Genomic DNA, 20,799 nt, shown 5'->3' on the forward strand with positions numbered 1-20,799 from the left:
GCGCCACCAGAGTTCCTACACGGGCAGTCGGAAGGTCTCTCGGGAAAACCTAAGAGGCAAGACCCTAGGATCTCTTTTTGCTCCTGCCCCGTCCACTGAGAAAAGGAGAGAAGGTAGAACGGCGTGGGCCCTGCAGCGGCCAAGGGCAGGCTGTCTGTTCAGGCTGGAGCCCAGACACAGCACACGCACCAGGCGGTGACTTACCAGCTGTGTGAGGCCCAAGCAGCTCTTAAGCCACAGGTGGGCGAAGCCACCTTCCCAGGAGGGCACAAGCCTCGGGCCCTGCTTTACTGCTAATCACCATAAGCACCCGGTGTCTCAACCCCAACCTGGGTGGCCTTTACCGCTCCCGGAGCCCTGGTCACGTGCTCAGTGATCTCACCTGGCCTCACACAGACCCTGTCAAGCAAGCAGGACAGGCGTTGTTATGATTCCCACTTCACAGATGGGGAAACTCTGCTGCAGTAACTCGATGACTTCCTCAGGGTCAGCCAGGGAGCACGTGCCCCAGTGGCTAGCCCAGGGCTCCTTCCATAGCCCAGGGGGCAAATGGTGACCCCACCCTCTCTGTACTGGCCCCCAGGACTTTAGGGCTTTACATGTGGCAACAAATATTGGGGACGGCCCTTCCCTCTGGGCAATGGGCTTCCTGTTTGGACCCTGGGAGCCTGACTCATCAAAATTCCCGCCTCTTCCCATTCAATCTGTCCTCCTGTTTGACGCCTGGAAGTGGAAGGGCATGGACTTGGGGGAGGGAGGGAGGAGGGCATGGCTTGTGCCCAGGCTGGGCCGCCCCAAGAGCAGTGAAGGATGCTCTGGGGGATCTGGGAGGAGAAGCTGCCCCCTGTGTACGTTTTTTATTTTTAAAGATTTTTTCGATGTGGACCATTTTTAAAGTCGTTATTGAGTCTGTTACAATATTACTTCTGTTTTACGCTTTGGCTATTTTTTTTTTTTTTTTTTTTGACTGTGAGGCACGTGGGATCTTAGTTCCCCGACCAGGGATCGAACCTGCACCCCTTGCATTGGAAGGTGAAGTCTTAACCACTGGACTGCCAGGGAAGTCCCCCCACTGTGTCCTTTTCCAGGCAGGGAAAAGAAAGAGGAGAGGGCGGAGCTGCTGTGAGTGCCGTCCGTGCTCAACCCACAAGGTACGGCTTTCCCAGCCTGCCCTGTAGCTGTGCTCAGAGCCGGGCCCTCTGCTTCCCTGAGCTGCCCCAAGCAGCCGCAGGACGCGGTGGGCTGCCCGCAGGGCAGAAGGGAGCAAGGACGCTACCGTCTTCTGGGGTCACAGCTCAGCAGGGCCTGAGCTGATGATCCCGGGTCCGGGGCCTCCACGGGAGGCGGCAGAGTTCCTCTTCGGCGGGGCCCCTGGACAATGTCGCCCACACCACCCGAAGCCATGCACTGCAGGTCTGACGGAGCCCCAGAGCGCAGAACTCTGGGGGCAGCACCCGCAGGGCAGGGAGTGCATCCGCAGTCCACCCCTGGAATGCCCGTGTTCGGGCTGATCTGTCGGCCGTGTTTTCCCCTCACCAAACCTCGTCCTTTGTGGAATTTGCACCCCGAGGGGCACCTTGCGAGATGCTCTACAACTAAGAGGTCCGTGGCCTCCTCTGCACTCGGGGTCAGGCTGGAAGGAGCCCTAAGAAGGTGAGTGGACAGTGTGGGAGCTGGGAGCAGTCAGGCCGCCTCCAGCAAATCCAGGCCAGCGTCTGGTTCCCACGACACTCTTACCGGCAGCGTTAATAACTAACCGTGTCCCAGACAGGTGCTGGCGGCCTGGCCTTAGGAGTTCTCGTTCAGGGTTGAAAGTGAGTCACTTCTCGTTTATCGTTTGCTAAGCAGAGTGAGTCACCGGAGCCTCACACAAGCTCTCACACCTTGGCCAAGGGACGTTCATGCCCGTACCTTCGACCACCTGTTTTCCAGGTCAGCTGAGTCCCGTGGAGCTGACCCTCATTGGTTTAGGCCAAACGGCATCCCTGGGACCCAGCCTCCACCCTTCCTGCTCTTCAGCCCACTCCCTCAACTGTGACGGTGAGCCCTGACCCACCAGGAGTCTGGAGAGAGAGCCTGACAGGTGTCCACCCAGGCCTGAGGCTGGGTGAGGTCTGTGTCACCTTTGACCTTTAATGGCGCTCTCCTACCTTCCCAACCCTCTGTTTGGGAACGGACTAGAAGTGGAAAATTCCAGAACTGATGAACCAAAGGACACAACTGTGAGGCAATAAGTCAGCTTCCATCTTGGGAATAACAGGGGTTGAAGGTAGGTAAACTGAGTCCCATTGCTATTAACATGCTTCCCTCCTTCTTGCGTCAGGTGAGAGGCAGGACTGGCCACCAAGGCCAAGATGCTGGCATCAGGCTCCTATGGTGGGTCTGGAGGAAATCTCTCAGGAGGAAATCACCCAGATAGACATCTGATAAATCTCATCTGGGAAAACAAACTCATATACCTCTCTGGGTAATCCTTCCTTCCCCACTCACGTATGGTTTCTCCTACAAAATAATGTTTGTTTGTAATTAAAAAGACAAAGTTAGAGAGAGAAAAGGAAAATATGAAAATAAAGCACAAGAGATAAAAAAAACAAAAACAAAAAACCCTCACTGAAATAGTTTGGGGATTTACTTTATTTTCATCCTCAAAAAGTCCCTCTCGCTACCTGGTTTCTAAAACAGACAGTAAACAGAGATGACATCAAATTGGATAGCAACTGGGCATCTCCCGGCCAGGAGCTGCCGGCAGGTGTGAGACTGACAGACTGAGAAAAGATGACACTATTTCTATCCTTAGAAGATGAAAACCAAGGAGGAGAAATGACAGCAGAGGCTGAGCCCTGGGTGTGGCGAGAAACCTGACACCCTGCCAGCCGCTGGCCTTTTGGGTGAACTCGCTTGTCTAGATGGGGCGCCAACGTGGAGCTCCTTGTTGGTGAGCTTTGTTTATCCCCCCACCTCTCAGGTATCACGGCATGACTCATCCCTGGGGGCTCGGAGAGGTCAGGCTGTGGCTGTCTTCGCTCCATGGAGCACCCCGTACTTTCCAAACTGCATTTTGAAATCCACTGGCTGCGGCAGTGGCTTTGGCCTGACCCCTGCAGGGTGTGAGGTGCTTTCCCTGCTACACACGTCCCGCACATAGCATCTGCGTTGATAGCACTGAGGGGACAGATGCCAGGAGAGAGACTCCACCCCCGGCTGCTGGCTTGAGGGACCGAGTGAATCATGAGGCCTGACCAGTGACCACGATGTCCCAGGGTGAAGTGGGAGGCCTGGGGACGGAGCCCGCTGCAGGGACCAGAGCCACGGTGACTCACATTTGGACCCCGAGGGAAAGTTCCGTCGGCGCGTCCTCTGGATGGCTCTCGTCCCCTGGGTGAGGTCATCCCCACGGCCGCTCAGAACTGCGACGTGCTTCGTCTTCCCAGAGCCCCAGCTTTTCCCTCTCAATTATGATGACGGCAGGAATCACCATTTTAGCTGCCGCACCTCTCCCCTACCCACCCCCCACCCCCCACACACACACACGATGGATGGATGGAGGAAAGAGCCCGTCCTCCCGCCTGGGGAGTCAGATTTTTCATCTCTAAAAATAGTTCCTCTCCCTGATGATCTCACACAGGAGCCTCTGGGGCTCAAGGGCAGTGAACATGATGGTTGATTGAAAGGAAGTCTGCTAAATCAATGCAAGTCGCTCATATTTTAATATTGCTGTTTACGACTACTGCTCCGTGGGCCCAGCCATGGGGCCACCATCTCGTTCCATCTCCCTGGGCCATTTGGTTGGGAAGTGAAAGAGTGCAAGGCGATGGGTAGGAAAGTGTCCCCAGGAGAGCCGGTACCAGGAGCTTGGTGCAGCCATTTGGAAGTAACTCAAGCGTGGGGGAAACGTGCAGCAGGAGACTCCACTCTGCCCTCTGTCCTTTCCTTTCTCCAAGCGTTTCCAACAGAGCACGGACACGTTTCTAAGGCGTCACCAGGTACACGGAGGTCCGGGTCACAGTCCTCAGCTACCTCCTCCGCCATATGTGAGTCACAGAGAAGTCCCCCAAAGATGGGCGCTAGGCATTCCATTATGGGCTGAGTTTCCTTTATTTTTTCTTTTTTTGTTGTTGTTTTTTTTTAAAAAATTTTATTTTATATTGGAGTATAGCTGATTCACAAATGTTGTGTTAGTTTCAGGTGTGTTACGGGCCGAGTTTTCAGTGCACCTGCCATCATAGGGCATTTGCTGACAAGACCAAGACCAGGTCTTCCTGGCAGCATTTTCAGAAAGACCCTGTTTCCGAGGTGAGCTCTGGACCACCCCTAGCGTGCCCACCTTGGTGGTCCCCGTGACCACAGGACAGGAAAGATGAAGGAAGAGCCATGCCATTCCTACCATTATGCCATGCATCCCTGCACTTGTCGAGGCCCACGTTCTTGGGGGGAGGGGGAAAGGGGATGACCTTGAGCAGTACTGGTCACTCTGAGGGGTGAGAACCCCACCGCCAGGGGTCCTCTGAGAGCAGCCTGCACCCCTCACCGCCCCGACACAACAAGCATGGGGAAACAGGGGTAGCTGGTCTCTCTCCTCCTGTAATTTTTTCCCTATTTCCTTTATTTTTTCATCTGTCACTACTATTCTTTGCTGCCGAGTCTGCAGCCTGCCCGTGTGGCCCCGGGTGGCTCCACTGGCAGGGATGAGGGGAGATGGGATCCTTGCGCTAAGCCCCAACCCCAGTGCAAGAGCCTCTGCTGAGTAAGGCAGGCACAGCTGTTGAGACTCAGCCCCTGGGAAGCGGCAGTGGGAGTTTCAGCTCATCCCCACCTTAAACATCATTCTATTGTCACCTGTATGTGAGCGAAGAGGAGAGAAAAGGCACCTTCAATGTCCCTTTTGTTTGCACCCTCATCCCTCAGCTGCCCCGGCCTCTCGGCTTCCATACAAGCCCCTAGGAAGTGGGCTGCTGGCACAGCTTCGCTCCAAATCCTGCCATGGCTCCCAGGGCCCTCGGAGGGAAAGCCTGACGGCCCCAAGGCTCTCCCTGGCCTCTGCCTCATCCCCAGGCACTGAGCTCCCCGACTTAGTTCCAACCCCACCTGCGCTTCTGTCCTCAAAGACACCAGGTACGCTCCTGCCTCGGCCTTGATGGAGCTGTTGCTGGCAGAGACCTCACCTCCTTGAAGGCCGTGCTCAGATGTCACCTTCTCGTCCGACCTATTCAAGGCTGCAACCTGCCCTCTACTCCCCACCCAGCGCATCTGAACAGCTCCTGCTTCTATTTTCTTTTCCACAAGGCTATTATGCACTAGACAAGTTAATTATTTACTATTCTGCTATCATGTACTAGATAAGTTAATTATTTACCATTCTGTGTATTATCTACCTGCCCCCAACCCCCCCAGTCCCCCCACCCCGCACTGGAAAGCAAGCTCCACGAGAACAGGATCATGTTCTCTGCCTAGAACAGTCCTGCCCCAGAGTAGGCACCCAGCACGACCTGTTAGATGAATGAATGAAAGAACGAATGAATGAACGAATGAGGGCATCACTGCCATCCCGATGGGAATAGGGACTGTGCCTCTTATGAGGATCATGTTCTCTGCCTAGAACAGTCCTGCCCCAGAGCAGGCGCCCAGCGCGACCTGTTAGATGAACGAATGAAAGAACGAATGAATGAACGAATGAGGGCATCACTGCCATCCCGATGGGAATAGGGACTGTGCCTCTTATGGAATGAACTGGCATTCAGGTGGGGGGGGGGGGTCGTCCAGGGAGGGAGGGGAGAGGGCGGGCTAAGGCAGAGAGGCTGTTCTCAGAAAGGCAGTGCCCACAATTTGCCTGGAAATCCCCCTGGAGTCACTCATTAACCCCCTGCTCCCGCCCCATGGCTCACACACAGCCTGCCAAAGCCACACAGCGGCTGAAGCCTCATTTAAGCAACTGACTCTCCTTTCCAGGCCCATCCTCCCAGCAGGTAACCCACACCATCATCGTCCGAGCACCCAGTCTGTGCAGGTCCTAGAATGAGCAGCGAAAAAGGGGTGGGATAAACAAAACACCCCAGTGACAGAAAACAAGCCCCACCCCGCCTCCACCCACTCTCAAGGCACCAGCTGGGGAGGCACACAAGACGGCAGGTGAAGTCCTGAAAGTAAGGTGATGTGCCGGGTGTAGGGGCCGACGGTGCGGCAGGGCCCTGCGGGTGTGGGGTTTGGAGGAGGTGAAGCACACAGTTGGGGACACGGGGAGAGGGTGTGGGGAGAGCACAGAGGCGGGGTGCAGGAATAATCCAGTCTTGGGGGGTAGGATCCAAAGCAGGTGGGCTCAGCTGAAAGGCTTCAGATTCGAGTGGTGGGCGATAAGGTGGGTGCCCAATGAGATCTGTTTGCTGAGATGATCAATAGAAATCCATGGAAGGTTTTTCGTTTGTTTGTTTGTTTTCAGTCAGAAAGTGACATGATGAATCCTGGGTTTAAGAAAGAGGCTTAGGGAAAACAAATAGAATTACTTTGGAAAAGAAAGACTGGAGCCCCTAGGGTGCATCCCAGCTTGTGCTACCAAAGTCAAGAGCAGCAGCGGGCGGCTGGGAAGAGAGAAGGTTCAGACTGGAAAATCGGGGTTGCAGCAACATGGATGGACCTAGAGATGGTCATACTGAGTGAAGTGAGGCACACACAGAAAGACAAATATCGTACGATATCGTTTATATGCGGAATCTAAAAAAAGGGTACAAATGAACTGATGTACGAAACAGAAGGAGAGTCACAGATGTAGAAAACAAACCTACGGTTACCAGGGGAGGGATAAATTGGGAGAATGGGATTGACGTATATACACTACTATATCTAAAATAGATAACTAATAATGGCCTACTAATTATAGCGCGGGGAACGCTACTCAGTACTCCGTAATGGCCTGTATGGGAAAAGAATCTAAAAAAAGAGTGGATATATGCGCATGTATAACTCATTCACTTTACTGTACACCTGAAACTAACACAACATTGCAAAGCAACTATACTGTAATAAAATTTTTTAAAAAAAACTGAAAAATCGCTGCAGAGCAATTGTTGGGACTTGGTAGTCTAGCGGATGGAGGGATTAGTATCACTCAGTGGCTGCCTTCCTTCTGACTGATCCAGGTAGATAATGATAAATGAGCAAGAGAACTAATAGACAGGGCACCTGTTGTGATCTACGCTTTTCTGTGTTATCTCATTTAACTCACGACCTCCCCTGAGGATAAGGCATTAGCATCACCAGCTTACAGACGAGGAAACCGAGGCTTCGTGATTTACCCAAGATCATGTCCAGAGCTAGTAAGAAAAACAACAACAACAACACTGACATTGACTGTATGCTTCACATGTCCCAGGCACGGTGCCAGGCACCTAACTCGGTGTATTCTCTCATTTCACATCACACCGTGGTGGGGATAATCCTTATTATCCCCATTTTACAGATGTGGAAACTGAGGTTTGGAGAAGTGAAGGTCACCAGCCTGTGGTCACAAAGTGAGAAAGCAGCGGGAAATAAGATTTGAACCCAGGACTTCTGGGTCCATGCTGTTTACCTTGATGCTAGACCAACAGTGGCGAATTTGCACCATAATCTCCCAGTTCCAAAGCCCTGCTTTGCATAGCACAGCACGCCCTTTATTAGACCATCTGCTGCCTCCAGTCAAACATGCCCACGTTCCGAGCTTCCAGCTACCTTGGCAGGACTGACGTGTACGTGTGCCTGGGACTTACAGCCAGAACTGCGACTTCTGTGGATGATGGGGTCTAGAGAGCTATAGGTAACCCAGCCCTCGCACCCAGGGAGTGGCCCCTTGCCCCACGTCCTGCTTTATTAGGGCCAGACTGCAGTCAGCAGCATTCCAGAAGCCCTGCGATCCCCTTGAATCCTGCAGCCAGTCTCTGCTCCTGAAGGGCAGCAGGAGAAATCATACGCCCCCTTGTCTCCTAGACCTGCAGCCTTGGAGTCACCTACCTGATGGTTCTCCCTGCAAAATGCAAGACATCTGTGTCCCGCCTCGGACCCACGCGTCTAAAGAGCAGGCGGCAGGAACACTGATGCGTGGTGCGCCGGCGACTGGGACGATTCTCTGTCACTCGGAACGGAAAGAGATCACAGTACCGGTGCCAGCTCTGGCTCCCTGGCTAATTAACTGTGCAGTCCCGGGTGAATGACTGGACCTCGGTTTCCTCCTCTGTAGGTTGGGTATAACATGACTGACTGGCTTGGGCTGTGAGAGGTAAGAATGAGTTCATCTAAGTAAAAGCTGTGAGAGTACAGCCTGGCCTGAATTTTTCATGATGACTGTTAGAATTTACCAGCCTGTGTCTCTGGACCCTCTCTGATGGCCAGTGCAAGGCTCCGGCCTGCCAGTTGCACTCCAGGCTGGCACGCAGGTGCGTAGGGATATCGGGGCAGCCAGGTATGACGTGGAAGGAGCAGAACCCCCAAAGCAAGAAGAGCAGCAGGGCTGTGCCCTGATTACTATGTGCAGCTCACCTTTTATCTTGTCCTTCTTTCTCGGTTCAAAGCACCTACTCAGGTCAGTCACGAACCTCTGATTTCACCTGGAAAAAGAAAGGGAGATTTACAACAGGAAACCAGATAACGAAACTCATCTTCAAGCTTAAAACGAATGGCAGACAGCCTCCCAGGGACACAGGCGTTTATAGCTGTTTATTCTTCAATATAGAATAAAACTACCATTAATTCAGAATAAACGGAGAAATCCATTTCCTATCCATCGTGTACATGGCAAACTGAAGAATACTTTCAAAGAAATATAGGTTATCACCATAAGAAACCAGATCTAGAATAAACTAAGACATGAATGGGTATGACACTGGACAGTCATTGTTTTAAAGTTTTAACAAAATTTAAATTCACAATGGACCTTTACTACAAAATTAATCTATTGCCACAGTCCTGAGTTGGGGAGACTTTTGCTCAAAGATTTCTATGACAGCATTTCTGAATTTTTATATACTCTGACCTTATGATATGTTTGAATTCACTGAATGAGATAACACATGAGGAACACCTAGCTCTGTGCACTCAATAAATATTAGCTATGCTTTTATTCATTTTACTCCTTTGCGGGTTTCTAGAGAACAAGGCTATCCCACACCACCCGTAGAATTCCTGAGCAAACACGCACAGCTATCAGCACAGTCACTGTTGCTGCCAAAGAATAGATATTTAATCTTTAAATCCGACCTCTGTTCAACCTAATTCAGACACCAGGAAGACTAGTATTTCAAAAGGTGTTTAAAGATAATAGCCTCATTCTAAGCCTCGCCATCATAAGGCTCAAAGAAATCGCTCTAGACCCTTAGGTTGGCAAGTGAAAACAGAGAGAAGAAAGCAAAAGGAGGAAAACAACACCATCAGGTTTGAAACAGAAAACCCGTAACCTTCACTCACAAGAGAAAGGATTGTTTGGGTGGCGTTCTGTCCCTTCGCTGGATGCACACACATCATCGCGGGGCTTGGATCACTCCCTACGTTTCTAGAGTTTCCGAGGATGGGGCTGGGCTGCAGCCGCTGGATCAGGATCCCGGTGCGCTCCAGGACCCCCTCCCCCAATCCTGGGGACATGTTCGCTGGGCTGGCTTCCTCAACGACAGCCAACCTCAAATGCAGTATAGGCCTCTTGACCATGGAGCAAAGAACTTGACAGTTTTAGCTCCGATGAACTGTGCAACTCTTGGGACCTAACCAGACAACTCGCAAATGCTAGAAAACTCATTGAAAAGAAGCGAGAATACAGCAGGGTGCTCTCCAACTCCAACCCCAGCACCCAGAACGGATTCCCATTCCTGTTACTCTTTTATGCAAAGCCACCCACCTGCCCAACCCATGTTCAGCGTATTAGGTGGAAAGCATCCGATAAACTCATTCGAGCTCAAGCCTAGGTGACTGGAAATGATTCCAGTCAGCCTTCCAGGGGAGACGAGAAATTTAACGCAAGTGAATCTAAACTCACCCTGCCCCCATGACGTCTCAATCCAGCCAATTTAGCAGCAGACATTGGAGGGGACATAGTGGGACACTCGAGGGGGTCTTCTTTAAATCTTATAGTGGGGGAATGAGATGGGGAGGGGAGGGAGGGTCCCCAGACTTGGCTACTCACTGAAATCGCCATTCCCGCTGCCCAAGGGGAAGCCTGGGTCCCGCCCTCAGTGGTTCTGATTGGTCTTGATTAAGGTCCGGGCACTGGGGGTTTTTTTTAAAAAAGTTTTTTTTAAGTTCCCAGGGAAAATCTAATATGCAGCAAAGTTTGAGGACCATCTGACCACCTGGAGATTCAGTAGGTCTGACATGGCGGGCGGAGATTCTGCATTTCTGACAAGCTCCTGGGTGAACCCAACGCTGGTGGTCCACAGAAGTGAGAGCTTAGAAGGGATCCCCTCAAACACCTCCTTATCCGCCTCCCCAGAAACCTCATGCAAGCTGACCCCTCCCCGCTCTTCCGCTAGGGCTTTCCCCTCTTCGCCAGCTGGTTTCTGGACCTGCCCAGCTGACTCCTGCAGTGTAGGAGGGTGAGAGAGACATTACTTGTGTCCCAAGAGAGAGCAGCCCCTCCCCCTCTCCTATAATCCAGTTCTAAGCAATCCAACCTCTAGCCTGAAATACATTCCTAAGAACCACCGCTTTGAACAGAGTGGTTTGTGTTTGCTCTGGTCTTTAAAACAAGCAGGGGTCTCTTTTCCCTTTGCTTTTCTCCTCGGCACGGCCATCCAGGGCAGACAAGATGCAGGGCCTCTCGGGAGGCTGGATAGAGCAGCACGGATGCTTCCTCCCTGTGCCCACAGCACACTGGCTTCCACAACTGCCGAGGCTGCACACATACCTCCCCGCTGCCTTTGCATCTTCAGGGCAACAGCAGGACGGGGAGCAGACGGGCCTCCCTTGGAAACAGGCCAACAGCAGCGTGCCACGCCCGACACCAAACCTCCAAGGAAGGCCAGAGGCTGCCACAGGCTACCCACAGCCTGCCCCCCCACGGTCCCTGCCTTCCCCCTGCACCCCCCGACCCTGACAGGTTCCTTCCTGACATCTCGCGGATGCTGCGAGCCAAACATCACCTAGTGGTTCTCGGTCCAACCACCTCCAACCCAGATGGAAGGGGCAGGTCCTCCTGGGTAACTTGGACTGAGGAACAAAAGGCCCGGCTGGTGAGGCCCCAAGAAAACATGAGCCTGAAACATGTCCCGTCCCACAGCAGACTGCTGCCGGAGAAGACCAGGGTGGGAAAAGGAGAATAAATGGGCTGGAACACAGGATTTCAACACGTCGTAAGCGAGAGCCCCGCCTCTGGCCAAAAAGGGATGCAGTGTGGGGGAACTCTGAACCTTCTGAGTGGGTCCAAAATCACAGGCGAGGGACTTCTACAAAACAGGCCAAGTAGCTGTCAGGACACCAAGCTGCCAGGTCCCCTTTCTAGGAACCTACCTAAGGCCGACACACCCACTGGGCACACCTGCCCAGGACTCAACGATAATTTAAGGGCCCCCGAAAATGTTCCAATTTCTTTTAAAATTAAAAGGAATAATTTGACAATAAGGTTAATGCCTATGTAACAATGAATCCAGCCTGGATTATATTCAGCCTTTTATGGAGGTGTAAAATACCATTATTGATTGATTGATTGATTTTTACCAGGAAAGGGGCTCCCGAAGATAAAAGTGCCTAAGGTCACAAAATTCTTAATTCAGCCCTGAGTCTGCCTACTTCCTTCCAATCTCCTGACCTCGCAGTCTTTGCTGAGACACTTTGTTGAGTGCGCCCACTGACCACGCCCCCCTGCAGCGTAAACACTGAGCATCGTCCCACCCAGGCCTATAAAAGATAATTATACCGGGCTTCCCTGGTGGCGCAGTGGTTCGGAGTCCGCCTGCCGATGCAGGGGACACGGGTTCGTGCCCCGGTCCGGGAGGATCCCACATGCCGCGTGAGCGGCTGGGCCCGTGAGCCATGGCCGCTGAGCCTGCGCGTCCGGAGCCTGTGGTCCGCAATGGGAGAGGCCACGGCAGTGAGAGGCCCGCGTACCGCAAAAAAATATATATATATATTTATAATTATACCATCTAACCTGGCAAATTCACACAATGAATTCGAGGGTGCGATCAATAAGGAAAATGAACCTGGATCTTTACCGGGATTTGTCTCCAGGTCAGGATTAAGTTTTATTTATTTATTTTAATTACCAGCTCCTGATCTCTTTTAAATAAAAATTCTTTGACTCGTGTTAACCATTAAAAAATACATAATACTTAGCTCAGTTTTTCTTGGTTTATGAAATATCTATGTTAATATGAAAATAAGTAATTTAGAATTGTGATTAAAGTGAGCACTTGCCTACTGCTATTGTATATATTTTTTCTTATCTAGTACATACTTTATACTGTTGTACACCCCCTCTTGGAAACATATTTTCCAGGGACACAGTATTGAAGTGCTCTGTATGCTGCAGTTTAACAATAAACATTTATTAAAAGCCAAAAAAATTTTTTTTTCTTGCTGTAGAAGGGCACAAAGGCCTTTCTCTGCCTGCTGCCCCTAGTAAGCCTCTTAGCCACCACCATTATGTTATTTCTCTTTGAGGATATAAAATAGAACTACCCTGGTCTCCATTTCACAGGCTGCTTATTGGTGCTAAATTAAACCATGTGTTCAACTGCATAGCACATTTCTTGGCCCTTAGTAAGTAATAAATAAATGCTAGCTATTATAATTATTGTAAAAACATTACAGAATTGCATAGGTTATAAAAACAAACCGGGAAGAAAAAGCAAAGGTTAACAGCTGTCATCTAGGGGTAAGTAAGTTGATGGGTGATCTGTGTTCTCATTTTTGCACGTCTAAAATGAACAGGCATTGTTTGGTAAAGAAAAACAAAATGCCAGGCTTCCCTGGTGGCGCAGTGGTTGAGAGTCCGCCTGCCGATGCAGGGGACGCGGGTTCGTGCCCCGGTCCGGGAAGATCCCACATGCTGCGGAGCGGCTGGGCCCGTGAGCCATGGCCGCTGAGCCTGCGCGTCCGGAGCCTGAGCTCCGCAACGGGAGAGGCCACAACAGTGAGAGTCCTGCGTACCGCAAAAAAAAAAAAAAAAAGCCATGGTACTCAATAGATAATAAAAATGCAAGGGACATTCATCGTCTTGAACTAGAAATAAAACTATAGATGCAATTTTTAAAAACAGTCAAAATAGAAGTTGCAGGATGGCCTGTGAAATCAGAAACAGCTTGGAAATCGGGGATCAGTGGCTGCCAGCTTGACTCAAAGTTGGGGTTTGAGGTGCAACCTGGCAAGGGCTCCCTTGGGACCTCCTGCACGATCAGGGTAAGACCAGAAGTCGGACACACCCAGACGGCAAGGGCCGCCGCGGGGTAATCTCAGGGGCAGCCTGAGATTTCACTGATAGGAGAGCAGCGCTTTCCACTGACGGATATGGTCAGTACTGGCTTGAACTGTGTACTTGACCAAGAATCCTTGCCCTGCTGACAGGCGGCAGCCGCAGGGCTGAGCAGACCTGCTTTGTGGCATTTTCCAAATACCTGCGTTGTTACGGACAGAGGGCTCTCTGATGGCATTCACGTTTTGGTTCAGGACCTACCACTTCTCGGAGCCTGTTACCCAACTCCAGGCTGTAAACAGAGGCCAGGCTCCATGACACAGCTTGCAGGGGCCGTGGGGGAGATAAGGGGCCTGCTGCCCCCCCCAGGAGCGTGGACAAGAGAGAGGGTATGTGAGCCTGGGGACTGGGATCCTCGTGGACCCCGTTCGGGCGCCCAAGTCTCACAAGATCGCCTTCCCCGTCTCTTCCCTGGATCTTCTTCTGCCTCCTGGTGCAGCACAGAGGGGAGCCCTGAGGCTCAGTCCTCAGCCGGCTGAATTTCCACCCTTTCCCCTCATCCTTGATGAAAGACTTCCCAAAACCCTGGCCCTAACCTTTATCCTAAGCCCCGGTGTGCCAGCTGCCTGCAGGGCAGGGTGATCACCGATTGCCAAATCATCTCAAATTCGCCACATCCAAGTGGTACCTATTCTAGTGCCTCAACCAGGCTCCCCTTGGAAGCTCCCCACTTCGGTGAATTTAGCTTTACTCTCTCCATCACGCAGATGGGCAGCCCTCCCCTAACACCGAGCATCACTCTACCTCCAGTTGGTTCTTCTGCTAATGTTGGTCATGGTCTGTCTTCTGTTACATCCCCATGGCCATGATAACAGCTTGGGCCCTCGATAACCTCAGGTCCGTAATGTTCCCCTAATAAGAATGTCCTTTTTTGTTTACTGTGTCCCAGTAAACATTTTACTTAATTCCTCGTCTGGTATCACGGCTCACCTTGTCTACTATCCTTCCACACACTGGCTCTATTTCTGGGCTGGGAAGCTCCAAGCTCTTCTGTGCCTCGGGACCTTTGCCCTTGCTGTTTCCTTAGTGGAACCACTTCCCTTAACTTCCAAAGTCTCTGCTGCTCCGACGGCACATTCTCCGAGAGGCCCTCCCTGACGGCTCTATTACTTGGGCCACCCAAGCAGTGCAACTCGGCTGTGTCCTTCACAGCACTTAACCTCATCTGAAATGACCGTATTTGTTTATTTCATTTTCGCTTGTGTCTCTGCCTACTAGATCCCCGAGGGCAGAGAGCGTGTCTGTTTTGTTCTCCATTGTATGATCAGCACACACTGTATGGTACAGCCCGCTTTTGGGTGAAGGAATGAATGAATATTAGTGTCCCTACGTAAAAGATAAGGTAATTGACGTACAGGAAGATTTAACACTTGCCCAAGGTCAGGTGGCTATGAGTAGCTGGGTCAATATTTGCACCAAGCTCCTCTGGCTCCAGGGGTGAGGCTGAGTGCAACCTTGTTACTCTGCCTTCCACTGTTGCAATAACTCCCAACACAGGCTCCTCGACTTCAGACTTGCCTGTTCCAGTCCACTCTATAAAGCTCTCCGCTTATCATCCTAAAGGATCAGTTAACTCAGCCAGACTCTGCCCAGCAGTTGTCGGTGGCGGCCACCGGCCTGAAACCAGAGGCCGTGCGCACGCAGATCCATCCTCTTCTCTCTCCAGCCTGGCCGTAGGACTGCTTTGCAGGCTCTCAGCCAACATCTGCCCCCCACAATCTGCAACACCTCCCTTGCCCTGCCTCTCCCCAACACCTTCCCTTTAAGCCCCGCCCAAACCCCACCTGACTTGCCAGTTGTCAGTGACGGCTCACACTTGAGCCACAGGACTACTGCCAGTACCCCTACGTCCGTGCTAAACACAAGATCCTGGAGGGGGCAGGTTAGCTATCTTCTCTCCCCAGGGAGACCTTAAATTCCTTGGGGTGGAAAATATGCCTCACCTGTTTGGATTCCGAAGCGCCTCGTACAGCGTACAAATCATTTATCGTAGCAGCCACGTGCTCTGGCCACGGTACTCCATAAATGTAGGCGGCTGATCTCAGCAACAGCAAAGCTCTCCCAGGATTGCTAAGCCAGACGAGCTTTGGGTAGCTCTCCGAGCTCCCATCTTTCCCAATCCACCTCATTCTGGAGCTGCTAACATTGGTCCTACTTTGAGCTCTCTCCTGGGTCTTCCCTGAGCAGAGTTTTTGACATGAGCCTAAAACAGAGCCCAATCTACCATGCTTTAAAAGAAAAAAAAGTGTTACAAGCTTTCTCTTTTAAAATCTCATCTTTGCTTCGACGGACACCCTCTGAATACGGCGTGTACGCACCAGCGACTCGGAGGTGCGGTATCACTGGACGGGGATTAAGATGCTGCTGTGGTCCAGTGCCACCCCCAGCCTGCCGAGGGCTGACCCGTGAAGGTGCGCGAGGCCCGGGTCACCCACCCTCCAGCCCAGCCTGGGCCCCCGTGTGTCAGTTTCACCATGTTAGAACGGAAAATAAAATGTTCAACTCAAAAACACTTTTCCAATATATTTTAAGGAAAAATGAGGTCACAGAAAGTCAGGGAAGTAAATTTAAACGGTGTGACCCCAAGCAACATTTTTTTCAAAGAATTCCCTTGAGATGACCGCTCACCAGATTGGGGCGGAACACATCTGGGGAGACCTCAGCCCCAGAGACCACCTGGGCGGCAACAGTAACACTTATGCTAACAGGAAAAGCCCCGATGATGCTCCGTAAGGCCATACTCTGACTACAAACTGGCCTAAATGGGCCCCGAGGTCCCTTAGGTTTGCAAAAGCGGCCGACAGCCCCCTTGCCAGCCAGGTCAACATTCCGCCTCTGCCAGAGATACCAAATGTTCCCTCAACCCACCCCAAGTCCAGCTCACTGAGCTATGAATAGTTATTAACATTAACTCAGGGTGTTAATTAAAAAATGTTCAGCCAGGCAAATGCTCATACTTTTAAAAAGCCACCTGGGCAATCGTCTTTCCATGCCGCAAACTTTCCAAACAGGTTGACATTTCACGATGTTTGTTTTAATCAAAACACGGGGAAAGAGCCGGTTCCCGGTTTCACTTTTCAGGTGCCTTGATTTATGGATGGGCAAATCCCCCCTTAATAGCTGCACCTCGAGGCCGGGGGACAGAGAAGCTCCCACCTGCCAGCGTTGGTGTCCGGGCTGGCCAGGAGGGAAGTGGTCACAGGACCTGACACAGCCCTTCTTCTGTCTTACCCCCTCTCCCAATCCCCAGCCATCAGCTTCCTCTGTTGCTATTCCAGCGAACTTAGGAGTTAGAGGGAAACGGGGACTAAACCCTTAATGGTTCTCCAAGTTCTTTCTTAAAGCGGCAGCACTCAGAATCAGGCGGGATCATATGAGTGTGAATCCCACCTCTGCCATGTAGTACAAGCCTTGGGCTTTTCTGTGCCTCGGTTTCCTCATCTGTCAACAACTGGTATAAAAATAGCACCTCCCAGGGCTTCCCTGGAGGCGCAGTGGTCGGGAGTCCACCTGCCGATGCGGGGGACACGGGTTCGTGCCCCGGTCCGGGAGGATCCCACATGCCGCAGAGCGGCTGGGCCCGTGGGCCATGGCCGCTGAGCCTGCGCGTCCGGAGCCTGTGCTCCGCAACGGGAGAGGCCACAGCAGTGAGAGGCCCACGTACCGCAAAAAAAAAAAAATAGCACCTCCCTATAAAGCTGTTTGGCGGGTTAAATAAATTAGCATTTTGGTCAAGCACTTATGACAGTGTCCGGAGCGTAATGAATGTTATATATGATAGTTTAAATGCCTCCCCTCCTCCCTAACGAACTCAGATGCAGGACCCCGGTAGTTAAGTACAAACAAAGGTGAACCTGCCCTGGCTGGTGGGAGCGTGGATGCCGGGGCCACCCAGTGCCCTGCTTCTCGGGGAGCCACTTAAGTCCCTCCAAGGCCCAGGTGGGCCCCGGGGACACAGTGTGACAGCTCATTCTGGGTACTGAAGGCTCTCGCCCCTCTGTTTGATGCACAGAAGCCTGTCCCCATCAGGGAATGAGCTCTCCCGGGAAGCCTGGGCCGAGCACTGCAGTGCGCCTCCCACCAGGTCCCTGCCGTGTCCAGGGCAGGCAGATGACAGATGGGCAGCCAGCGTGAGGTGTGAGGTTTGGGAGAGATGCACACTCCCCCGCCCCCGCTCCAGCCCTTCCTCAGGACCACACGTGACCAGCCGGCCTGATGGATGCCGGACGCCGATAGCAGGCGCCACACACGCCTGCAGGGAAGGAGGGGTTTTTTCTTAAGGAAAAACCACCACGAGGCCTCCCAGCAGTCCTATAACAGCAAAACACAAAACACAGGCGGGCACAGACCTTGTCTAAAATCACTGCACACCACAAGGGAATTCCGATGTTGACAAAGCACCTACTATGTGCTCGTGCTTTTAGAGCAGGTGCCAGAAATGCCAAGCAGGAAGGGCAGGTCCCAGACTCCCCAGAGTAGAAAACCTAGTGGGAAAAGATGACACTGAAAAGAACTGATGCTCGTATTTTGTGATACGTATTATAACATATTACATGGGGGTATATTACATATTCTATGTGTACATTATAGATTACATCATATGTGTTATATGCATGTACATACATGATATGCCCAGTATGTGCAGTGAGTAACTGGGGGAGAACACGGCTCCCACCGCCCTGGGGGCGGGTGGGAGCATCTGGGCAGGTGGGGAGGGAATGGCTGCAGGGTCATTTGCCAGACGGTTCACCTGGCTTAGTGGAAAGGAAGACGCTGGGCCTCTCCAGGTGTGAATTACCACTCTGACAATTTTTAGCTGTACCATCTTGGGCACCGGCGTTTTTACCACTTTTTTGAGCATCAGTAAAAAGTGCATAGTCCACAGTCACCTGCAGGCAGGCAGACAGAAGGCGATCAATAAATCGTCAAGGAGAGAAAGTGAGAACGCTTGGCAAAGGCAGTGTCCGAATGAGGCCGTCGGGAGGTACGTGGCTCAGCTCAAAGCCAGGAAAGCAAGCGAGAGGCCCTCGTGGGAGTCCCGGGGCAGCCCAGTCCCGACCCTGCATTTGTGCTGCTTTCTCATCTCCACTGGCAAAATCGGGACCCTCGTTCCTCCTCTTCCTGTCTCCCTGGGATGTCTGGGGACACAGGAGAACCAGGCTGGGGGCTGCGGGGAGACAGGGTGGAGAGGTGCCATTTCAGAGGAAAGGCAAGCCGTGAGCAGGAGGGATGATTATTTTACTTGTGGAAGGCATGTGTGGGCAACGGCTGCAGGTTTCTTTGGGTTTATCAGAAAATCCTAACAGAAGAGAGATTATTTAACCGAGACCGGGAAAGGAATGTGCAGATATTTTAAAATATTAAACGGAATTCCTACAGCCTCATAACATGACGCCTCCTTTTCCAGGCTCGGCTGATTTTAAAGCCTCGAGCTGTGACTCGGGGCCGGACAGATCAGAGGGTTGATTAACTTGGCTTTCCTGATCCCACGGCGACAGGCCCCTCTCGGGACCGGGCAGCGCAGGGACCCAGCCTGGCTCCACATGCGGTCTGACACCACCAGCTCCTGGGCTGTGTGTGGAGCGTGATTTTAGACAGTTACTTAAACGAGGGTCAGAGGTAAGACGATGGTGAGTCTCAGTCATCACATTCCAGGCTTCCAAGGAGACCAGGGACCTGCTGGGACTCTCGGGCCGCACACCCACTAGCCTGTGGACAGACGTGATGGACCCAGGAGGAAAGCTGGAGGAGACGGAGGGGAAAATGGAAGAAGTCCAGCCCCTCTGCCAAAAGACTCGGACACCCCCAAACACAGGGCAGCAATTCGCACACGAGGGCGTATGGGTAAAGGAGCACAGAATAAACACACGCCTGGCCACCCCGGGGCTTGGAGTCTGATGCGGAAACTGGACACAGCCCAACTGCACAGTGCACGCAACGCACACACACATACAGGTTGTCAAGCCATGCCTTACGCCAGGACGTGAGCAGGCGAAGTTTTATCAACTCACGGAGCTGGAGGGTCAAGTCCAGAATCACGGAAGAGATCGTGTGGGCCTATCGACTACGACATTTCGTTAAGAAGCGGGTGGCATTTCTATTCACGTAGGCATAGGCGTCAATACAAACTTCAGCACCACTGGTTTCTCGGAACACTTGGTATACATTCAGCTGTTCGGAGGCCACACAGCTCTCTCATGCTCTTGTAAATTTCCAGCTTGTCTGTATTCTAAGAGACTGTGGCCCTGTATTAACTGTCCCTGCTAGGGTGGCTGCCCCTTGAAGGCATGGTCCACACTGACTCATCTGTTCACGCTGTCGGATTCATGTAAAAACCCCTTCAGAGTTTCTCCTTAACACATCCCACTTCCCCAAACCTCCTCCATTCAGGATGGGGATGAAGATTATTCTACTGCCTTATATGTAGGAAGATCTGGGAGTGAACAATTCTGCCACCATCAGATTGCAGGCCATTTCCAACGAGTAATGGGCAAAACTTCCCACAACAAGGTCAAGGGATTGTCGAGAAAACCAGAGGCTGTAATGTCTGCCACTAAGAGGCTTAGGACCTCACAAGTTAGAGAAGATAACGTCTTCCAATGTTTCGCTGGTGTGAATGATAGCTATTGAGTAGTTCTGAAAACAGACAGCATTCGCAATCCCGTAGACAAAGCAGCAGAGAACAAGGGGATCCACGGGAGACCAGGAGACAAGAAACCTTTATCGAGAGCAGGGTTCTCAGCAACAGCCCTAGAGACATTTGGGGCTGGACCGTTCTTTGCAGTGGAGGCGGTCCCGGGCATCGCAGAATACAGGATGTCTGGCAGCATCCCTGATCTCGACCCACTAGATGCCAGTAGCATCCCCCAGTTTTGATAGTCAGAAATGTCTCCAGACCACTGTCAAAGAGTGGGTGCAAAATTGTCCCTGGTTGAGAATCACCGGCCTACAGTCAGCTCAGCCACTAATCAGCAATGGAATCTGAAGACTGTCAGGGGCCTTCATTTCTCAGAGGCCTTAAGTTTCTCATCTAAGAGATGGGGCAATTGGACTAGATCAGTGTCTCCCAAAATAGGGGCGATATATAACCTAGTGGCACCTGGGATAAATTGGCCACACTCCAACACGACATGAAATGACACTGAGTCACACAGAAATGCTTTTCCTTTTTCTAGTCTCTTTTCATCCTTATTTTTCCTTTTTTAAAAAAATTTATTTATTTTTGGCTGCGTTGGCTCTTTGTTGCTGCACGTGAGCTTTCTCTAGTTGCAGCGAGCGGGGGCTACTCTTCGTTGTGATGCGCAGGCTTCTCACTGCGGTGGCTTCTCTCGTTGCAGAGCACGGGCCCTAGGCGCATGGGCTTCAGTAGTTGTGGC

The 20,799-nt window shown here is 51.8% G+C and overlaps 1 long non-coding RNA gene across 5 annotated transcripts in view; it reads right to left on the reverse strand.

Moving 5' to 3' along the window:
- LOC115842781 (uncharacterized) overlaps positions 1-20,799 on the reverse strand; it is a 159,760-nt gene that overhangs the window by 23,073 nt on the left and 115,888 nt on the right. For all 5 annotated transcript variants that reach the window (XR_009560210.1, XR_009560208.1, XR_009560209.1 and 2 more), the window contains exon 2: positions 8,506-8,573. This is a non-coding gene — a long non-coding RNA (uncharacterized lncRNA). The remainder of the gene's footprint in view (positions 1-8,505; positions 8,574-20,799) is intronic.

This window comes from Globicephala melas, chromosome 20, assembly GCF_963455315.2.
Source record: "Globicephala melas chromosome 20, mGloMel1.2, whole genome shotgun sequence".
Taxonomy (NCBI): Eukaryota; Metazoa; Chordata; class Mammalia; order Artiodactyla; family Delphinidae; genus Globicephala; species Globicephala melas.